At 38.2% G+C, this 23,957-nt stretch overlaps 1 long non-coding RNA gene across 6 annotated transcripts; it reads right to left on the bottom strand.

Moving 5' to 3' along the window:
- Window positions 1-253: 253 nt before the first annotated feature.
- Window positions 254-15,961, bottom strand: LOC143511725 (uncharacterized). Of its 6 annotated transcripts, none has more exons than XR_013130242.1 (11): window positions 15,858-15,960; window positions 14,449-14,474; window positions 13,232-13,286; window positions 12,015-12,069; window positions 4,509-10,345; window positions 4,249-4,364; window positions 3,679-3,770; window positions 2,653-3,056; window positions 1,699-2,351; window positions 1,404-1,589; window positions 254-1,302 (listed from the first exon to the last, which is right to left on the bottom strand). It is a non-coding gene; the product is annotated as an uncharacterized LOC143511725 (long non-coding RNA). The 6 variants fall into 6 exon arrangements; XR_013130243.1 differs by having other exon boundaries at window positions 1,699-2,715; window positions 2,960-3,056; XR_013130241.1 differs by having other exon boundaries at window positions 1,699-3,056; window positions 4,249-4,392; window positions 15,858-15,961.
- Window positions 15,962-23,957: the final 7,996 nt, after the last annotated feature.

Genomic DNA, 23,957 nt, shown 5'->3' with positions numbered 1-23,957 from the left:
TGCTGAAGACTTTTACTTTCTGAACCTGTAATGTCCACCTCTGATTATTTCACCTCACATGCTCAAAGTGATTAAGGCCTTTGGTCTATGGCCTTTGTATCTAACCCTAATCCCAATTTTCTAAAAACAACAAGTGTATGTGATTTTCATTTGCATAAAATTGTCAGAACATTATATATTGACAAACATTTTCATATTTGGGCTCTATTTGAGACCAGTGCAAACTGTCAATATAATAACACACGAGAACCTCTTTATAAACATAATGTATTTTATTTATAACTGACAATCAACACAATGCAAAACTTTTCATGTTCAGTATAACAACTAGGAGAGAAGGCTGAATGCAAGTGCGGACTGACCAATGATTTAATACCAAAACGAATACATACACAGCACACAGAACAGACACCAAGAATAAATCAAACATCTAACATATGAACCAAACACTAACAGAAATAACTGGGTGGGCAAGGCTAAAGAAAAGAAAATACAACAAGCAAAATCACACAAAGTACATCTAACAGAGAATGTAAAATACAAGGAGTACACACAGACTAGTATTATAGACACAAAAGACCAAGATACCAAATAACATACAAGCAAGTGGTACTTACAATAACAGACCACATAAGAGACTAAACGCAAGACTTAAATACACTGACCAAAGAAGGTACTTAACAAGACACACCAGAAAGCAATAACGAGGGGCAGAAAACAAGGCAGGGGAGTGAAGTCAGACACAATGAGGAATTTCAAAATAAAAGACAAACGGAAGACATGACCGACAGGAGGGAGGCAGGACTGTGACATTCAGTCTGTTTATTTGAGATCATTTCTCTAGATAAATATAATTAAAAAAAAATTATGATAATGTATAGTATAACTATTGTAATAATCCCTCACTAAGGAGCTGAGGTGCCCTGTACTGGTTCACAGCAAATAAAAGAAACATCAGATAATAATACAGTCCACTGTAAATTAAAATTTTGTCATTATTGAGTTCAAAGCAGACCTGTAGTTAGTAATCACAATATGTGTAGATATCTATATATCTCTATGTGCAGTATGCAAGCAGCTTTACAAGCGCATGGGTCCATATCCCTAATGAGCAAGCCAGGGGCGACAGTGGCAAGGAAAAACTCCCTTGGCATGATTAGGAAGAAACCTTGGGAGGACCAAGACTCAAAAGGGAACCCATCCTCCATTGGGCGGCCCAGCTAGTAGTCACAGTCCCTCCAATATGGAAGTTGAGCCTCAGGTAGGAAGGACTTGTGTGACTGAATTCTCCTGAAGAATCATCTGAGCACATCAAATAGAGAGATAGTTAAGGTGCAGCTGTGACAGTTAGAGTGAAGCTGTTTGTCTGGTCTCTAAAGGAATATGAAATATGTTTAGCATACCTGCAGCAACACTTGTATCACAGACCTGTCCACCTTTTAATTCTGTGATAAAGTGTATGCCAATCCACATGTGCTAGATGTGACATCATTGGTAGATGACTGTAACATGGTCCTACAGTGCACACTGATGAACCATTGATGCCATCAAGACCACATGCCTTGTGTAAGGGAACCCTCCATAAAGATCTGAGCACATCAGACACAGACATGGTTAATGTGCACCTGTCACAGTACAATGGTAGTTTAACTTTACATAAAGATATGTTTGTCTCCAAATTACAATAGAACATCTTACCTGGTGAACGCAGCAGATACCAAATCTGTCCATCTCTGTAATCTGTGATAGCATGCAAGTGATTCCATATGTGCTTGATGTCACATCCTTGATAGTTGACTGCAACTTGTCCCTGGCCTTTAGAAGGACATTCCTGGCTTTCCTGTATGACACCAGGTTCCCAGACATGTAGGCAGCACTGACCACTCTTTGACCAATAGCTCCAGCCTTTAATCAGGAATTTTGGTTTGTGCAGGATTAGATGTGAAGTTAAATGTCCATGTTTATTGCTTCTTGGAAACTGTATTACCTGTGGATTCAGTCCTGAAGTATGATATTTGTCAACAGTCCTTTAACAGATGATTTGAGAACTGTTTTGCTTTGTTAAACATTTGGCCTGTATTTTATATGAATACCTTTATATTTCGTAATAAAAAACAAATAAAATAAATAATACATACAATAAAATAAAATGCTGTGAACCAGTTAATAGGGCACTCTCAGCTCCTTAGTCTGTTCCCACAAGAGGCCGTCCAGATAGTTTACCCCCTGTATCCCCCACCCCCCACTTCGTGGACGCTTCAAGTTGTGCCTGACTTAATCAAAAGTTTTAGTTCAAAGTGTCACCAAATTGTCAGTAAAGTGTCAGCAAACCGTCAGCAAACGTTAAGTACCTGAAATTGAAGATTAATGAAAACAGTTCAGTACAACACATTCATGAAAACTGAAATATGTTGGCATAACAGAAACACTGACATCTTCTGCAGAAACATCTTTGATATATACATGATCAATCAAAGTGCCATATTCAGTTGTTGGTTCTCTTATAACCTGAGTAAAGCCATGGAGTTGCATAGTATTACTGACTGTCCTTGTTACAAAAAGATTTTCATTGAAATCTCCCATGATCACTTTTCTTCCTGGGAATCTGTCAATATGAGAAATCAAGTGTATCAGGTTATTTTGAAACATTACCAGATTGTAGGAAGGAGGTCTGTACAGAACTGCCACTGTTGTATTCAGCTGAGGTAGGATGAACTGCAGGCATTCAATGTTAATGCATGGTAAATCAACAATACTACAACCAGTATGTCGTTTATAATACACACCAACACCACCATGTTGTCGATCCTTCAAGTCAGCAAACATCACCTGACTAGTGTCATATGAAAAACATCTGGGTTTACTATAGAATGCAAATTCAGATAATTCAATATCAATGTTGCAATCATTTGGTTGTAACCAAGTTTCTGTCACACAAATAATGTCAGCTTCCATGTACCTCGAATCATGTCTCAGGTCTTCCACATGGCATGTTAGTCCTTCAACATTGTGCAGAAGAATCTTGTATGACCCAGAGGGGGGTGGCAGCTCTGTCACTGGTTCAATAAATAAAGGCATGTTATGTAATGACTGTTCAATGTCTTCTTTTGCATAAATAGCACTCTCTTTGAAATCTTTTATCTTAAGCCCTTCCAAAGATGTTACACGACTCAAGGCCACATATGCTTGTCCTGCTGCAAATATCTTTTTTAGTGACACAACAGCTTTTTCCACAGTAAGACCTTGTACTTTGTGAACAGTGCAAGCCCAGGCTAATTTCAGGGGAAACTGACGTCGCATTCCACCACTTTTTGTCACTCTTTCTTCTTCAGGGAAAATAGGAGTGGCTTTTTCAAATCCTGGTTTTAAACAAGGATGTTTTGCTCTTAATTTATTTCCTATTCTTTCATTTTCAAATGTGACATATATTTTGGCTGGAAAGTCATCTTCAGAATCAAAACACACTTCAGCAACTGTACCAAATGCACCGTTTACAAGTCCGTCTGCTACATCAATGTTTTTAAGAAGCATAACATGAGCATTTACAGCGATGTGAAGAGATTCTGGTAAAGACGTGTGGGTAGTATGAACATGATGTCCATGCATTTTTTCCAGCCGACCTGTTTTTGCAACCTTTTCAAAGTCCTGTGCATGAATGATAGTAATGTCTGCACATACCTTCTTCAACATGTTTGCATTGTGATCATCCACTTCAGCATTTGTTGCATAAATATACAGAGCAGTACTGTCCAGTTCATCACCTTCACCACCTGTTTCACATAATTTCAACATATTCACATCATGTTCTGACAAATTATCTTGTCTTTTGTGTTTCCTTAAACGACTCAGTAACTGAGCAAACTCCATGTTTTTTTGTCTCATGATTTGTGACAGCTCAACCAATGCAAAGTGGTTCTGCCATAGATTTACACCTTTAGGTTCAGTGTATAGAGACTTTCCTTTCACAGGAGAAAGTTGATAAAAATCTCCAACTGCAATTATAGACACATTTCCAAAAGCAGAATAATCTCCTTGTTGTTTAATTTGTCTCAATCTGCCATGAATATACGATAAGAGTTTGTGATCAACCATTGAGATTTCATCAATAATGACAATTTGTAGATTTCCCAATTTAGCTCTCAGTGAATTTATCTTTTCATCTCCGAGCGGTTGATAAGGCAGCGTTACCTCTGGTGATATAGAGAAACAGTTGTGTATTGTTGCAGCGTCGATGTTAAATGCACTTACACCAGTTGGAGCTGTTATTAACACATGCGTCTCATCTGGATTATCTGACAATCGGGACAGGATGCGACATGATTCGTAGTATATTGCTTTGATTAACATGGATTTTCCAACACCACCTGGACCAGATATAAACACATGAAATGGCTGCGGGTTTTTAGCAAGTGTCTTTTCTAAACACCAATGTCGAATTTTGTAAAATATTTCAGACTGTTGTTCGTTTAGTGAACGAAGCACATACATTGCTTCCTCTTTTCGCATACCTTTCTCTTTTCCTATAGCACAGCGTGGTTCAGCTGGTAATAAATCAGGTATGTCAGCAGCAGAAATATTTTGCTCTGTTTCATCAGTAGGATTTTCTTTTCTGTGAAGACATTCTAAACGTTCACGTTCATTCTCTGGACAGATTTCCGCCCAAGCATCTTCCACTGCACCGTTTCTTTTTAACTGTTCCTCGGCTTCATCTATTGTGTCAGCATCTTTCTCGAAATATGACATATTTAAGTCTACTATTGTTTTGACTGATTGGACTTCTTCATCAGAATATTTGATAAACCCAGTCTTATAAAAATCCTCATAAGTGTTGAAAGTTGGTGGCTTGAGTTGACAATCCAAATAATGAGGCAAAAACAATTGCAAAATACTTTGATAATGCTTCTCTGGATGTTTTGTGGGTGAAAAGCGAGCGTATCGCACAACAGCAGAATCTGTTCGTGTCCGTTTCCTTATGAATCCTAAGCTTTTCTCCAACTTTATGGCATCACGAGCTGAACTTTCAGATTTTGACAATATTCTGTACTCCGATGCAAAACTGGCTAAACACATCTGGGAAAATTCGTCCGTTTTTGGTCTATATCTGTATCTGTCTGTGATGCTGTTCATCCATATGTTTTGATTATCATCATTGTCATATTCAGCTCGCGTTTGTATTACGTGAAGTGGAAGACTCATTCTCACTACGTTATCACCAGTAGGAATAAATTGCACTTTGCGAGAGGCTTCTTTCAGTTTCATGTTAGTAAGTCGGTACACACTTTCCTGAGCTGAAACTTCACGATTGTGTAAAAATACACTTCCGAGTTTCCGTAAAGCATGTTTAGCGTCAAGGTTACCTTGTTCTGTGGCTTCTTTTTGAGTACGTGACAAAAGCAATCCCATCTCTCTCTCAGCTTTGGAAATGTAAGAGATTATATACACAATGCAGGAATATGCATCAACTACAAACTGAATGTCCATATTTGCATTCCAACAACGTATAAGATCTCTGTTGTATTGGTTTACCCATATGTCACCTGGTTTTCTTTTTAGGACAAAAGTAGTTTTTCGAGACACTCTGATGTAAGCAGCTTCAAATATCTCTTGACTTATACCAAGCGAAGCAAATAACTCCTCAGTAGAATCAAAGATAACATCTGTATTCAATAACGCATCTTTTACTTTTTTCATGATAGCCTCTGCTACATCTTTTTCCATTGAAGGCATGTTATTACCTTTGGCTGATTCCACATAATTCTCATCTTTCTCTTTAGCATCTTTTTCAGGATTGTCAGTTTTACGCCTTGTTATAAATGTTCTGCTACTCGGTGGGCGTGGAAAATTAAAACGACAAGTTGTTTTCTTTTTTCTGCATGATTTTGAATGTCTTTTGCTGTGTTGTTGTACACTGGAAACAATGTCATGCATTTCTTTGTCATCCTCCGATGGCATTTCACATGTCACATAGTGATCTACAAATGACACAACTTCATCATCATCATTTTTGTCCACTTGAGGTGCATCTTTGACCCAAAACAAGCAGTGAGTGTGAGGTGAGCCACGCTGTTGAAATTCAACTCTGTAAAAGTAATCAACAATTTCACCAATCGGTTGTGCTTCAGACATAATCACATCTTTAAGGAAATAGTGGAATCGATGTTCAAACATCCTGGCTGCTGTGACAGGGTTAGTTTTTATTAGAGCACATCTTTCTGACCAGTCTAGATCATCAGTAGAAGTTTCTCTCCCCTCTTGTTTGAGAATAGTTTGCAATAATTCTGGCCAACGCAGATCAGCAGATGAAAATGAGCAAAACCATGTGGGAATACCCAGTTGTCGCACCATTGCAAACAGGTCTTTTTGAACACTTTGCCAGAAAGGGGGTGTACCACGAATAGGTCTTAAGAATTTATACCCTTCATCAAAATTGAAAATGTTCTGCAAGGCTTCTCTGTTAGTCAACATTTCTGATGTAATCACAGGTTTGTTGCGTGTATCATGTCCTTTTCTCAATGCAATAGACACATTTGACACAATCTGATTTAACTCTGACAAATATTGACCATAAAAAATGTAATCCAAGTTCTTTGCAAAACGTCCGTCTGCGTTGAGTATTCTGGTGTTCAAGTATCTGCTCAGTGTGAGTTTCTCTTTTCTGTGGTCATGAAAAGTACCCGTACCATTTGGAAATAGAACTGGAAAACACTTTGCCTCATTTGAATGATCGTTCAAGAGCCTTACAGGATTATTACCTTCTGCAGGTGCCACAGACATTATGCCATCAAAGTGCTGATCCAAAACCTCTTGTGCAATATCAACAGGTTGTAAACAGGTATCCATGAACATACCGTGCTGTTGTCTGTCGTGCAAGGTTTCATCTATATCCACATCTTCAGATTCATTATTCTCATCATTGTTCTCCTCATCAACATGCTGTGTACATGTGTCATCAGGCTCTTGTGTTTCATGTTCAGTTTTATTTAGTGGATTGACCCAGTCATTATTAAATGTCACATCTCTGTAAAAGTCATTATGTTGTTTGAGGTACAATAATGCATCCTTTATTTTTTCTGTATTAACAAATTTGTACTCATAGTGCCCCTTGTAAGTCAATTTCCTCTTTAGTTTTATGCGAATCATCAAATCAACATTTTCTGTTCTTGGTAGCACTTCAGTTACATCTGTAATGTTAGATGGAACACACACAACAGGTCCATGAACACCATTCTGTCCACCTTTTGGTAAAGACACAAGTCTCATGAATGGAATATTCATCCCAATCAGATGTTGTTCAAGTGAGTTTAGATTGTGTAGTTCAGGTGGAATTGGTTCTAGTGCAAGATTGTTCATAACACTTTCTTCTGGCATTTTCCCATTAAGAATCTTTCTGTGACATGTGTAGCAAATCCACAGTGATCCAGCAGGGCCAGTTTGAATGTTACACTTAGGAACACAGGTATGACTACATCGATGTAAGTATGTGTCAGTAATACATCTCTCTGCTATGGAAACAACCTCCTGGGCTTTATTGAGATATGTATCTTTTCTGCATTTGATTACTTGATTCTTGAACAATAGTCGATGGCATACTGAGCACACATATTCAGGACCAGTACTTATTTTCTCTCTGAAGTTTTCAGTCACATAGTTAATATCTTTGTGTTTCCTTTTTTCTGTGTTCTTTCTTTCTTTACTTCTGTTTTTAGTAACGTTAGCATAGCAGATGTCTGTTTTATACCTCTCAATACCAAGTTGTTTCTTAGCTGCTTGATGTTGAGGATCATGATGATAAGCTTCAAAACTCCTCTCCATACTCTTCTTTTTCTTAGCCGTTTGATATTCTGGATCGGTATGATAAGCGTCAAAACTCTGTCTTTTTATAGTCTCTCTGTGATGTTCATTTGAGGAATATTTATTAATACTTAATTGTTTCACATGTTCCCTGTGTTCCATATCCGTCGCATATTTGTTTACACTTGCTTGTTTAACTTTTCCACTGTGTTCCATATCCGTCGCATATTTGTTTACACTTGCTTGTTTAACTTTTCCTCTGTGTTCCATATCCGTCGCATATTTGTTTACACTTGCTTGTTTAACTTTTCCACTGTGTTCCATATCCGTCGCATATTTGTTTACACTTGCTTGTTTAACTTTTCCTCTGTGTTCCATATCCGTCGCATATTTGTTTACACTTGCTTGTTTAACTTTTCCTCTGTGTTCCATATCCGTCGCATATTTGTTTATGCTTAACTGTTTATTCCGTTCTTTATGTTGCGAATTCGTTGCGTATTCAACACTGCTACGTGTTTTGACACTATCTCTGTATATTTCATTTTCACGGTATCGTTTCAGTGTTCTCTGAATCTTTTCCTCCTGGCTTGTTCCATATTTGATTCTCCGTTTCTCAAGTTCAGAGCGACTGGACTTTGTTTCTGATTTTCTGCTGTCACATCTCTTTAAACATAGTGCGGCACAGGTCTGTCCATCAGGAACTTTAACACACGTCACTACTTCATAATGAGACTCGCTACAATGTTTGAGGTATATTCCCGCATCTTGGTCGCAACTATTGCACGATGAATATTTTAGCCACGTATTTCTACTGAATGTAAATATATTGGTAAAAAAAAGATCGGCTGCAGCTTGTATTTCAACTTCAGTAGCCCAGGTTCCCACGTATTTCATTCGGGAAGTAGCAAGATAATTTGCAACAGATGAAAACCCTTGTCGAAGACAGTTAATGTACTTAGATTCGTTTCTCTCCATTTGTGTAGTTACAGCACGTCGTATTTTTCTGTGTTCTTTCTCACTTCCGCTAATTGCAAATGCCAGTGATCTGAATAAACAGTTACCGTCACCAATGATAGTTTTTGTTTCACAAGGATCACCCATCGGTACTGGTATGGTTTGGTCGCTACGAGCATGTTCGATGTACACAACGTTTTGCCTTAAACATAATGTCTTCTGCTGTTTCACTGTCAATGGACAAAACTGAAAGTATTCACGTTGTGTGTCGCCAATCAGCACGTCACTGTCATTTCTCACAGATACATCGGTAAGGTTGTTTACATGCTTCATTCGTTTACCAACATGCAGTTCGGGTACCGTTTTCACCTCGGAATCATTGTCAGCTGCTTTGCGTTTACTTTGCACGTTTGCTTTGCTGCAGGGTTGTGAACGGTCAAATGCGTCACCTTTTTTAGTTTCATTTTCATTTGTGTTACGATTTCGTTTTAGCACACTGCTGTAGAGCTCTCGGTGTGTAGTGACAGACAAACCATCTTGTGTTTTCTCTTCCGCTGTGCTTCTGCCAGTTATGTTCACAACAACACCAGTAACTTCAAATTGTGCTCCTTCAGCTTTCAGTGACTGACCAAGTATCATAACGTGGTTAAGTAATGATTCCATGTCAGCATAAAAAGCAGCCAAACTCTTGCCTGAATCAATACGTGCACCGTTTTCGCTTCGTGAATGAGAGTCAATCAGCACATACCAGGAGTCTTGTTTAATGATAGCGCATGTATTCTCTTTAACAGTAAACAAACATGCTTCACATTGCATAAACACTCTTCGGATTGCCTCATCATGTGACATAAGAACGTTTTGTAACGGTCCATATTCAGTGACACCAAACTTCCCAGTAAACATTTCATCATGAAAATTTATTGAAAAGTCATATCCACACACAGTGTATTCTGTAGGTACATCTGTAACATATAAATAGCCCAATGGATCATGAATTTTGCCGGCATCTCTTATATTGCTGTAGAATCTGTCACCATTCAGCAGAACATCATCAAGGTCTCTGATTGTCCAAGAAAGCACATTTTTTACTTTGTTAGTCATGATGGCAGTAATACTATTTGCAACACATTGTTTGTTACTGTTTATGCCAAACTTTGGATGAGCTTGATGAAAAGAACCTCTGAGCATATCCACATGTACACATTCATCAGAATCAGTTTTGCAGCTTGTATCTGGTAAGGTATTTGGCAAGTATTTGGCAATTGTATTTGGCAAGGTATTTGGCAAGATATTTGGCAAGGTATTTGGCAAGGTATTTGGCAAGGTATTTGGCAGCTTGAGTTTGTAAATTGCTTTGAGGAGTGCTCTTCAGGAGCACTCCCGTGTCAGTCAGACCTTTTTTGTCAAGGGATGAAGGCATAACCCCGTCAGTCAGAGACGAGATCTGGTCTGCAGGACAGCTGTGGCTCACAGGAACAGTCTCAGTCAGGACCTTTTTGTCAGGGGAAAAAGCCAGAACCCCGTCAGTCTGAGCCACAAGCCGCTCCGTAATCCTCCTCCTGGCTGCAGCCGACCTCAGCGAAGCTTTCGTGCGAGGCATCTGAAAATACAAACACACAACCAGTCAAAACCTATGTCTATCCCAACACGACATACTAATCAATCAATATTACTTAATACAAACAGCACATATCAAATCATAAAAAGAAAAAAGGTTAAAAAAAATCAGAACAGACATTGTATTCGTGACAGGTGTATTCATGACTAATTTCTTACTTGCATACATTGTTACAGTATTGCATATAGAAATTACTGTGAAGTAAATGCCTTCCTAACACCATGTTATACAAACTAAGCATTACTTTATAATCAAGGGACTTGATTCAAGGGACCATTTCCACTAATGTACATTTTTCAGAATACAATGAGCAAAACCACGCTTTACTGCTCATTTAAATGCTGTATAGCTTTAAAACAAATAACCACATCAGAATACTTGATCAGACAAGCTTAAGTTGCAAATATGTACATCACTAAACACTTTCAGCTCAACAGTTTAAAAATGTATTGTGTGTGAGATGTGTTCAGCAGGCTTTGCTTCAACAGGACATTCTTGCTTCTTCCTTGGAACGCCAACATTCATTCTTCATCTGATTCAGGAGCTTGATGTCAGCAGCACCTGTGTAACAGCTGTTTCATATACTCTACTTGTGCTAAGCACTGATCACTTAGTGTATATATAAATAAACAATTTAACACATTAAATGTCTTTGTTCCAATAGCGTAGTTAATCTAACAGACAAGTTAAACAAAAACATTCCATTTGGTTCCACTTTAGCAATTAAAACATATTACCACATAATGCATTGTGAAACAGAATATGTATTATGACAATGTTGCTGGGTGTTATCGTGCCCATGCTAACTTCTAAGCATTAATTTCAATAGTAGTTAAATTAATAATACATTGTTCACCTCATCATTTGTGCACTTACTCAACTGGACACTAAACTCAACCATGTTTACTCACTATATAATAATTTTGTATACCACCACTCAACACTAAATCAACTTCACAGCTAAAATGCATGTGTGTGTCATCTTCATACAGCAGGCATTGCTCCAAGATTAATCTTGTGTGTGTGGCACATCATCTAGCAGGCGTTGAGTGGCATCCTCAACCAGCAGGCGTTGAGTGGCATCCTCAACCAGCAGGCGTTGAGTGGCATCCTCAACCAGCAGGCGTTGAGTGGCATCCTCAACCAGCAGGCGTTGAGTGGCATCCTCAACCAGCAGGCGTTGTGTGTGTGTGTGTGTTATTCTTGTGTCTTAATTGTCACACCAACAGCACATTTCACATCTTTCAAAGTTGATCAGTATCATGTAAGCAGCACCACATGTGATACCTGTTGCACATACTCACAACTGTATTACCATTTGATGGGCTATTTTATAGCATGCATTAAATATATCTAGCACAATAACTACACATTCACTGCATTAATGTGATTAAAAGTTTCAAACCTCAAAGCACAATTAAGACAGGGTACACATTGAACAGGACTTTGAGAAGTTGGAGCTGCGATTTCTGAGTTCTTCTATACATTTTACATTATTGCTTCCAAGTGTTTACATATCACTACAGATACTCATCATAAATGAACAATTATTCTGCAGCACATCAACTACTCTCACCATTCATTGTGTGCACCGTTTTATAAAGGTATACCAGTTCAACCACTGCTCATACACGATACACTTCAAACGTACCTTTAATGTGTTCCAGCACAATTCTCCTTCACCACAATTCTCCTTCACCAACAAGCTATTCATACAAAATAGACAAAACACATTTGTAACAGTTAGTAAACATTAAGGGGTTAAAAAATTCATATGTATAATTTTAAAAAGCTGCTATAACGACATGAATCATCAATTGGACAAACACTTAGAATCTTTCTATTCTACTTAAGGCTACAGTTATACAGCATTACTAAAGCCCCATACTTATCAAGTTATTTGGCTAGTGTATATAAGTATGGTATGGAAGTTTATCTATGTTAATTTTAAAATGAAAATGTGAAAATAATTAAAATATTAGTCCATTCTAACTTCTAAGCATCAATTTCAACACAGGTTGTTAAATTAATAATACTATATAATAATTTTGTATACACCACTCAACACAAAATCAACTCCACAGCTAAAATGCATGTGTGTGTGGCATCTTCATCCAGCAGGCGTTGTGTGTGGCATCTTCATCCAGCAGGCGTTGCTCCAAGATTATCGCGTGTGTGTGGCATCTTCAACCAGCAGGCGTTGTGTGTGTGTGTGTTATTATTCTTGTGTCTTAATTGTCACACCAACAGCACATTTCACATCTTTCAAAGTTGATCAGTATCATGTAATCAGCAGCACATGTGATACCTGTTGCACATACTCACAAGTGTATTACCATTTGATGGGCTATTTTATAGCATGCATTAAATATTTCTAGCGCAAATACTACACATTCACTGCATTAATGTAATTACTGCTGCATAATCTTTAAACTATTGGACAGAATATTCATGAGCCAATTAAACTGTGAGAATGCATCAAATTGTCCTCAACACAGAATACAATGAAGACTACTTCAAGACATCCGCTACACTGCAGTTTACTCTGTTCCAAATAGGAGTATAAATTTAGTCTAGGCAATAAGCAGGTTAACTTACTGTACCTAATCAAGTTTCAAACATCAAAGCACAATTAAGACAGGGTACACATTGAACAGGACTTTGAGAAGTTGGAGCTGCAGTTTCTGAGTTCTCTTCTATACATTTTACATTATTGCTTCCAAGTGTTTACATATCACTACAGATACTCATCATAAATGAACAATTATTCTGCAACACATCAACTACTCTCACCATTCATTGTGTGCACCGTTTTATAAAGGTATACCAGTTCAACCACTGCTCATACACGATACACTTCAAACGTACCTTTAATGTGTTCCAGCACAATTCTCCTTCACCACAATTCTCCTTCACCAACAAGCTATTCATACAAAATAGACAAAACACATTTGTAACAGTTAGTAAACATTAAGGGGTTAAAAAATTCATATGTATAATTTTAAAAAGCTGCTATAACGACATGAATCATCAATTGGACAAACACTTAGAATCTTTCTATTCTACTTAAGGCTACAGTTATACAGCATTACTAAAGCCCCATACTTATCAAGTTATTTGGCTAGTGTATATAAGTATGGTATGGAAGTTTATCTATGTTAATTTTAAAATGAAAATGTGAAAATAATTAAAATATTAGTCCATTCTAACTTCTAAGCATCAATTTCAACACAGGTTGTTAAATTAATAATACTATATAATAATTTTGTATACACCACTCAACACAAAATCAACTCCACAGCTAAAATGCATGTGTGTGTGGCATCTTCATCCAGCAGGCGTTGTGTGTGGCATCTTCATCCAGCAGGCGTTGCTCCAAGATTATCGCGTGTGTGTGGCATCTTCAACCAGCAGGCGTTGTGTGTGTGTGTGTTATTATTCTTGTGTCTTAATTGTCACACCAACAGCACATTTCACATCTTTCAAAGTTGATCAGTATCATGTAATCAGCAGCACATGTGATACCTGTTGCACATACTCACAAGTGTATTACCATTTGATGGGCTATTTTATAGCATGCATTAAATATTTCTAGCGCAAATACTACACATTCACTGCATTAATGTAATTACTGCTGCATAATCTTTAAACTATTGGACAGAATATTCATGAGCCAATTAAACTGTGAGAATGCATCAAATTGTCCTCAACACAGAATACAATGAAGACTACTTCAAGACATCCGCTACACTGCAGTTTACTCTGTTCCAAATAGGAGTATAAATTTAGTCTAGGCAATAAGCAGGTTAACTTACTGTACCTAATCAAGTTTCAAACATCAAAGCACAATTAAGACAGGGTACACATTGAACAGGACTTTGAGAAGTTGGAGCTGCAGTTTCTGAGTTCTCTTCTATACATTTTACATTATTGCTTCCAAGTGTTTACATATCACTACAGATACTCATCATAAATGAACAATTATTCTGCAGCACATCAACTACTCTCACCATTCATTGTGTGCACCGTTTTATAAAAGTATACCAGTTCAACCACTGCTCATACACGATACACTTCAAACATACCTTTAATGTGTTCCAGCAGAATTCTCCTTCACCAACAGGCAATTCATAGAAAATAGACAGAACACATTTGTAACAGTTAGTAAACATTAATGGGTTAAAATAATTCATATGTATAATTTTAAAAAGCTGCTATAACGACATGAATCATTAATTGGACACTTAGAATCTTTCTATTCTACTTAAGGCTACAGTTATACAGCGTCACTAAAGCACCATACTTATCAAGTTTTTGGGCTAGTGTATATAAGTATGGAAGCTTTTCTGTGTCAATATTAAAATGAAAATGTAGCCTAACACGCATGTTCCACACATACAAGCAACTTTGAGCTCAAAATTCAAATGCAATAACTCCATTTACATTTGCAATGTGATAGACGTCTATTCATATTTCACATACATTTTGGTGCTGACAAACCACCGACACAAAAAAACATTCACATTCAGACTAGTATAAAAAGCACAAATTGCCTCTGCAAGCACGTACATTTTTATACACAACGTAAAAAATTATATACATAACATACTCATAGTCCATTATTTTGACTAAAAAAATTAAAACCTGTGCGTGACCAGGTTTTCCAACGAGCACAAAACATGCATAGCAACACTCGACCCAGCAGACGCTTCATTTACCCAAATACACCATTATCTGGGCTACATTAAACCATATACACGAATCGCCCGATTGTACAGTTATAAATCAGTACACGCGAGTGCTACTACTTCACTACATCTACAACCACGCCTACTCAGCCAGCGCCCTCGTGGTCAGCTGCACTGGGCGCCGCCATTACAGGCACAAGACCCACACGCCATCTTAGAGCAACTACAAAACCGCTCTTACTCATACATGTACAAATCATGTATACTTGCTCATACATGTACACTGCAAATATATGTAACATCAAATAACTCGTTTTCATGAAAGAACTAGGCAATATAAATGAAAACTGATGGCACTCTGGACAACTACAACAGCACAAAAACGTTCCGCTAGCATACGCACGGAACATGCTAGCGTTGTACTAGCGAACGCACTAACCACGTTATAACATACTTTAATCCTTTATTTAGCTCATTTGCCATCTCATACACTAAAACGTCCATCTAAACACAATTAACCAAACAATCTAGAGCAAAAATCCGACGTCAAAAACAACACATTTCTGACATTTGTCTAATCGGACTAGCATGCTAAGCGCAAACAGCATGATAGCATTGAACTAGCACACGCGCTAATTACATTATAACATACTTTTATTCTTAATTTATCTCATTATCTCCCTCACTAAACTTTACGTACACACAAGTAACTTTATCACAAACAAGAACATTAACCCAGCATATTAAAAAACAGCACATTTTAGACAATTGTCTTACACTACTTAAGAGACCAAAGCACATCTTACCTCAACAAGAGCAGAATGAACGAAAGAACCTGATCGCACGTGCGAGGGAACATTCTGGGGCGGGGCCATCGACCAGAACAGGATACACGGGCAGCAGACACCCTTCAACAACCACAATGACTTTAAGTCCACATTAGTCAGTCTTTTAAAGCCATCACATTTGTTGTGATCCTAATATTTATGATTCTGAAAATCAAATAATTAGAAGTAAATGTCTTGTGTGGTTTTCATGTCCCATGGCCTCAAAAACGCACACACACAGCCCTGTAAGTAAACATGCACTCACTTTCTTTATTATACTTGGCTACCACAAGAACACCATGACAAACCAAAATAAGTATTTGTCAGCATGTTGATAAATTCTGTTTTTTTTTTTATTATTATTTAGTCATGTTTTTTACTGCCTCATAGGCCTATTGTCTAGACTTCTCATTAAGAAATCCACTTCAAGCATTCTAATCAAAACGTATCACATATAGCATAAACACTCACAGATCTACCTACAGTACTCACTACACATGGTCTTTTCTCCCTCTTATCTCTCTCTGTATTACACACTCCACCATATTATGTCAGACATGCTCACTGTGACAACTAACACTGCCCATTATACACACACAGACACACATTCACATACAGCCCTTACTCATGAACACTTTCACATAATCACAACAAACCTATCTCTCTCTCTCTCTCTCTCTCTCTCTCTCTCTCTCTCTCTCTCTCTCTCTCTCTTATTATACATGCACACACATGCACTGGCCTACCTATTGGTTTCATATACACATTGCTTCACCCATACCTACCCAGTGATTACATACATGCTTACGCATCTCAGTCATAGGTTCAGCACATACACTACATACACCATCATCAGACATGTGAGTTGTCTGTGACAACTGACACTCCTAAAACCTCTTCATGACATATATATTTCATATTGCAACTGCCCCATAACTACACTGCCCTAGCCATTCTTATCCATACTTCAGGGACTAACAATCACATGCACAAACTAACATTTAGTTTGTTTTTGATAACACTCACACACTCTCTCTATCACACACACACATACACAAACAAATACAGCTCTAGCTCATGAATGCTTTCATGTACTCACACCAAACGTCACAGGCACACTCCTGTCTTGTCAGACATGTGAGTTCACTGTGACAACTGACACTGCCCATTATACACACACTCACTGCTGTGTAGTGAAAGTCTAAACAGCGAATGCCAGGGTGAGTCTGACTCCTCAGCCCACAGCTCTGCCCAGTTTTGGGGAGGGCTTGATTTCAGAGCTCAACTAGGTGAGGAAAAGCAATATGTAGCCTTTCCCTTTTACTCTTCCATCTAGAGGTTGCTGAGCACTTAACCACTTAACGCACGCACACACACACACACACACACGTGCAGTCAAAGGCCAAGTGGTTTATATATGCAAACTGAGTGAAAGTCACAATGTACACGAGTAGATGATTGGCAAATATTTTTATTAAAGATGAAATGATGAGTGATGGGTTTGTTTTGGTTTACAAAGATAAACAACTGACAATCAATAAGAGCTGTGTGAAGGATATATACAGCATGTTAAACAATGTAGTCCTACAAGAAATAACTAATAATTATGATTACGACAAGCATAGTCATCTACTTAGTTGTCATTCCTGAGAAGTCGTAGGCACTATGATAGTGCTTCTGTATGTGGTATGAGAAGACGACTAAACACCAGTAGCCAATCTGTGCAACAAATGTCATGGTAGAGGTGCAAATGTGCATAACAAGTGGCCCATTAATTGCAGTATTTTTCAAGCATTGTGTGAGTCCTGTAGTGCTTCATAGTGTCTTACGATGAAAGAAAGTCCACGTGAATGCAGAAATCATCAGTGCACTGGAGTGTACAGATTTCTCAAGCTGTTCATATTTCAATTCACATGCAACTCACATAGTATGTTAAGGCATAATATTGCCCATTATACGCAAACACAAACACACACATTCACATATACAGCCCTAATTCATGAACACTCTCAATCACACCAAGCCTATCTCTCTCAGTCTATTACACATGCACACACACATGTACTGGCCTACTTATGGCTTTCAAATACACATTGCCCTAGCCATACCTACCCAGTGACGACACAAACACACACGTGCACAAGCACAGGCACACACATGCTTACTCAAGTGTTTGCATCTCAGTCACAGGTTCAGCAGGGAGTGACACAGAGCCACAGTCTCCCACACACGCTGCCACTCACACAAACATCCCCCCGTCAACCACCACACAATACGTGGGAAACATATTGTAATTGCTGAAATTTTTCTTATTATTAGGGTTCACACACATAGTGTGGGAAACCTATTGTAATTGTTAGGTTGTTTCTTCTTCTTTTGGTCCATATCTCCCACACTGTAGGTCCTAGAAATAAAATTCCACTTCAGTTGCATTCCTTGGCTCAAGCCAAACGAAAAAGCCTCAAGAACCGCCCACTTAGATTTTTTGCTAATTTGCATAATAAGCAAAACTACTTTTTTATACGATTTTGGTGTCAAAATATTCACAAGAATCTCATTATCAAACATTTCGACATTTCCATACAGTCTGGTTGTCACATGTCAATCAATAGGTCAGAGGAGTGGCCAAATTTACTTAAGAAGCTGTATCTCAGCAACGCTTTGACCAATCTTCATGAAAATTTATCAGTTGTTAGGGCAAATGACTCAGAGGTAACAGGTCAAAGCTGGCCACGATTGTCCAATAGGGGGCGCTATAACATGGGAAAAACTGTTTCTCAGAAACCATTAGTCACATCAAGCCAAAACTTTACAGGCATCATCAGGGGCCCAAGTGATATCAAGACACACAATGATGACATCATCACTCAAAAAACCATTTATAGCCTGAGGTCTTTGTGAGGTATACCAAGTTTGGTTCAAACTGTCGGGGGCGCTACAGTACCCAAAAACCTATAAAATCATAAAAACGCATGCTGCAATCTTGTTATGCATAATACAGACAAGTAATTGGCCTTGTATGATTCAGCTCAATGAGATCTATAACATTGCAATTACATCTCATAACAAAAAGTGCACTGCCTGACCAGAAATGAACCTTTTAATTCACCAAAATGTCATTGCATTACTGAGATTAATGAGTTATCAGTATGATAGTACTTGGGCTCCATCTAGTGGCCAAACACCGAAACTGACTGAAAACTATTGCTCACATGAAACACCACACAAACACACACAAAGCTGATCTCAGCATGTGATTTAGTTCTGTGATCTGAATCATTTTGCCAATACACATTATTTTGATCCTTTTGGGCCTTTAGTGCCTCAACTGAATCTTTTTTTTTTACATAAAGTACACTGCCTGACCAGAAATGAACCTTTTAAGTCACCAAAATGTCCTATTTCATTAATGAGATTAATGAGATATCAGTATGGTAGTACTTGGGTCCCATCTAGTGGCCAAACACCAGAACAGACTGAAAACTATTGCTCACATGAAACACCACACAAACACACACAAAGCTGATCTCAGCATGTGATTTAGTTCTGTGATCTGAATCATTTTGCCAATACACATTATTTTGATCCTTTTGGGCCTTTAGTGCCTCAACTGAACCTTTTTTTGCACATTGATTTATTTGTGCATTTTTTCCATTCAAACAGCTTCTTTTCACATTTTGGGGTCTAAAGGACCTTTTGGGCCTCTGCCTATTGAGGCCAAGAGGCCTATTCGTGTGTGAACCCGCCAATTGCCGCTTGCGGCTATATTTAGGGTTCACACACGTAGTGTGGGAAACCTATTGTAATTGCTGAGATTTTTCTTATTAGGGTTCACACACGTAGTGTGGGAAACCTATTGTAATTGCTGAGATTTTTCTTATTATTATTATTTTTCCCCCTGTAAAACGCATACTGCAGCCTAGACCGTAAGGCCCAGAAAGACCAAACTTGCCAGCAAGGTGCAGCAGGTGTGCAATGAGAGAAATAGAGACAGGGACCCACATTGGCCTGATGGTGGCGCTATAGCGCACCATTTTGCGTTTTGGTCCATATCTCCCAAACCGTAGGTCCTAGAAACAAAATTCCACTTCTGAGGGATTCCTTGGCTCAAGCCAAACAAAAAAGCCTCAAGAACCATTAAGCTCCGCCTACTTAGATTTTTTGCTAATTTGCATAATATGCAAAACCTACTTTTTTATACTAGTCCCTGGATTTTCATCCGATCACCACAACCTTGGTGTCAAAATATTCAGGAGAATCTCATTATCAAAGTTGCTTAAAAACATTTTGAGATTTGCATACAGTCTGGTTGTCACATGTCAATCAATAGCTCCAAGGCGTGGCCAAATTTACTTAAACAGCCATATCTCAGCAATGCTTTGACCGATCTTCATAAAATTTTAACAGTTGTTAGGGCACATGACTCTGAGGTCATAGGTCAAAGCTGGCCACGATTGTCCAATAGGGGGCGCTATAACATGGGAAAAACTGTATCTCAGAAACCATTAGTCACATCAAGCCAAAACTTTACAGGCATCATCAGGGGCCCAAGTGATATCAAGACACACAATGATGACATCATCACTCAAAAAACATGGCCGCCATGAGCCAATTAATTTTTATTTGAAATAATTGGCCATTTGACAGACTTACCATTGGCCAAACAACATGAAACCTCACCACTGTGCATATCTCAGGACTATGTGTCATGCTGTGCAGTTTTAAAACATATGGCCACTAGGTGGCGCTATTTGTGAAAATCATGCATAACTCCTCCAAATTTTCACTTAGGAACATGCAACTTGTTTCATTTTATTCCTTGCAGTAGACCTGACAACTTTGCAATTACAAGTCCTATTAAAAAATGCATACTTTTGTCACATTCATCTATTGTTTGAAAATAGCTATTTACAAACTAGTCATAGGAATTTGATCCAATTATGGAAAAATTGCTATGAGCATAATCAGTAGACTCTGTAGGTAAAACGTGATTTAAAAAATGTTGGATTTTTATTTTTCTGATTGGTCCATTTTCCCATTATATCATTGTGGCCATGCCATATATGACCTATATTGCTATAACTCATAAACCATGTATGCAATCAATTCCCAATTTGAAAGGCTTTTATATCCTGAAGTCCTTGTGAGGTATGCCAAGTTTGGTTCAAATTGGCCTGTCGGGGGCGCTACAGTACCCAAAAACCTAAGAAAACATAAAAACTCATGCTGCAATCTTGTTATGCAGAATACAGACAAGTAATTGGTCTTGTATGATCCAGATCAATAAGTTCTATAACATTGCAATTGCATCTTATAACAAAATGTGCACTGCCTGACCAGAAATGAACCTTTTAATTCACCAAAATGTCATATTGCATTACTGAGATTAATGAGATATCAGTATGGTAGTACTTGGGCTCCATCTAGTGGCCAAACATCGGAACGGACTGAAAACTATTTCTCACATGAAATACCACACAAACACACACACAAAGCTGATCTCAGCATGTGATTTAGTTCTGTGATTTGAATCATTTTGCCAATACACATTATTTTGATCCTTTTGGGCCTTTAGTGCCCCAATTGAACATTTTTTTGCACATTGATTTATTTGTGCATTTTTTCCACTCAAACAGCTTCTTTTGGGTCTAAAGGACCTATTGGGTCTATTGCCTATTGAAGCCAAGTGGCCTATTCGTGTGTGAACCCGCCAATTGCCGCTTGCGGCTATATTTAGGGTTCACACACGTAGTGTGGGAAACCTATTGTAATTGTCGGGTTTTTTCTTCTTATTATTATTATTATTTTTCTCCGCATAAAACGCATACTGCAGCCTAGACCGTAAGGCCCAGAGACACCAAACTTGGCAGAATGGTGTAGTCTCCTTGCGAGACCGTGTAAAAGCACAGAGACCCACATTGGCCTGATGGTGGCGCTATAGCGCAGCATTTTGCGTTTTGGTCCATATCTCCCAAACCGTAGGGCCTAGAAACAAAATTCCACTTCTGCTGGATTCCTTGGCTCCAGACAAACAAAAAAGCCTCAAGAACCATTAAGCTCCGCCTACTTAGATTTTTTGCTAATTTGCATAATATGCAAAACCTACTTTTGTATACTAGTCCCTGGTTTTTCATCGGATCACCACAACCTTGGTGTCAAAATATTCAGGAGAGTCTCATTATCAAAGTTGCTTAAAAACATTTTGAGATTTGCATACAGTCTGGTTGTCACATGTCAATCAATAGCTCCAAGGCGTGGCCAAATTTACTTAAACAGCCATATCTCAGCAACGCTTTGACCGATCTTCATAAAATTTTAACCGTTGTTAGAGCACATGACTACGAGGTCATACGTCAAAGCTGGCCACGATTGTCCAATAGGGGGCGCTATAACATGGGAAAAACTGTATCTCAGAAACCATTAGTCACATCAAGCCAAAACTTTACAGGCATCATCAGGGGCCCAAGTGATATCAAGACACACAATGATGACATCATCACTCAAAAAACATGGCCGCCATGAGCCAATTAATTTTTATTTGAAATAATTGGCCATTTGACAGACTTACCATTGGCCAAACAACATGAAACCTCACCACTGTGCATATCTCAGGACTATGTGTCATGCTGTGCAGTTTTAAAACATATGGCCACTAGGTGGCGCTATTTGTGAAAATCATGCATAACTCCTCCAAATTTTCACTTAGGAACATGCAACTTGTTTCATTTTATTCCTTGCAGTAGACCTGACAACTTTGCAATTACAAGTCCTATTAAAAAATGCATACTTTTGTCACATTCATCTATTGTTTGAAAATAGCTATTTACAAACTAGTCATAGGAATTTGATCCAATTATGGAAAAATTGCTATGAGCATAATCAGTAGACTCTGTAGGTAAAAACTGAGTAAAAAAATGTTGGATTTTTATTTTTCTGATTGGTCCATTTTCCCATTATATCATTGTGGCCATGCCATATATGACCTATATTGCTATAACTCATACACCATGTATGCAATCAATTCCCAATTTGAAAGGCTTTTATATCCTGAAGTCCTTCTGAGGTATGCCAAGTTTGGTTCAAATTGGCCTGTCGGGGGCGCTACAGTACCCAAAAACCTAAGAAAACATAAAAACTCATGCTGCAATCTTGTTATGCAGAATACAGACAAGTAATTGGTCTTGTATGATCCAGATCAATAAGTTCTATAACATTGCAATTGCATCTTATAACAAAAAGTGCACTGCCTGACCAGAAATGAACCTTTTAATTCACCAAAATGTCATATTGCATTACTGAGATTAATGAGATATCAGTATGGTAGTACTTGGGCTCCATCTAGTGGCCAAACATCGAAATGGACTGAAAACTATTTCTAACATGAAATACCACACAAACACACACACAAAGCTGATCTCAGCATGTGATTTAGTTCTGTGATCTAAATCATTTTGCCAATACAATTTATTTTGAACCTTTTGTGTCTTTACTGCCTCAACTGAATCTTTTTTTTTTAATAAAGTACACTGCCTGACCAGAAATTAACCTTTAAGTCACCAAAATGTCCTATTTCATTACTGAGATTAATGAGATATCAGTATGGTAGTACTTGGCCTCCATCTAGTGGCCATATTCCGGAACTGACTGAAAACTATTACATGAAACACCACACAAACACACACAAAGCTGATCTCAGCATTGTGATTTAGTTCTGTGATCTGACTCAATTTCCCAATACACATTATGTTGATCCTTTTTGGGCCTTTAGTGCCCTAATTGAACCTTTTTTTGCACATTGATTTATTTGTGCATTTTTTTCCACTCAAATAGCTTCTTTTCACATTTAGGGTCTAAAGGACCTTTTGGGCCTCTGCCTATTGAGGCCAAGAGGCCTATTCGTGTGTGAACCCGCCAATTGCCGCTTGCGGCTATATTTATTATTATTTTTCCCCCTGTAAAACGCATACTGCAGCCTAGACCGTAAGGCCCAGAAAGACCAAACTTGCCAGCAAGGTGCAGCAGGTGTGCAATGAGAGAAATAGAGACAGGGACCCACATTGGCCTGATGGTGGCGCTATA

This window comes from Brachyhypopomus gauderio, chromosome 4 (assembly GCF_052324685.1).
Source record: "Brachyhypopomus gauderio isolate BG-103 chromosome 4, BGAUD_0.2, whole genome shotgun sequence".
NCBI lineage: Eukaryota > Metazoa > Chordata > Actinopteri > Gymnotiformes > Hypopomidae > Brachyhypopomus > Brachyhypopomus gauderio.
This window is presented reverse-complemented; position numbering and strand designations above follow the sequence as displayed.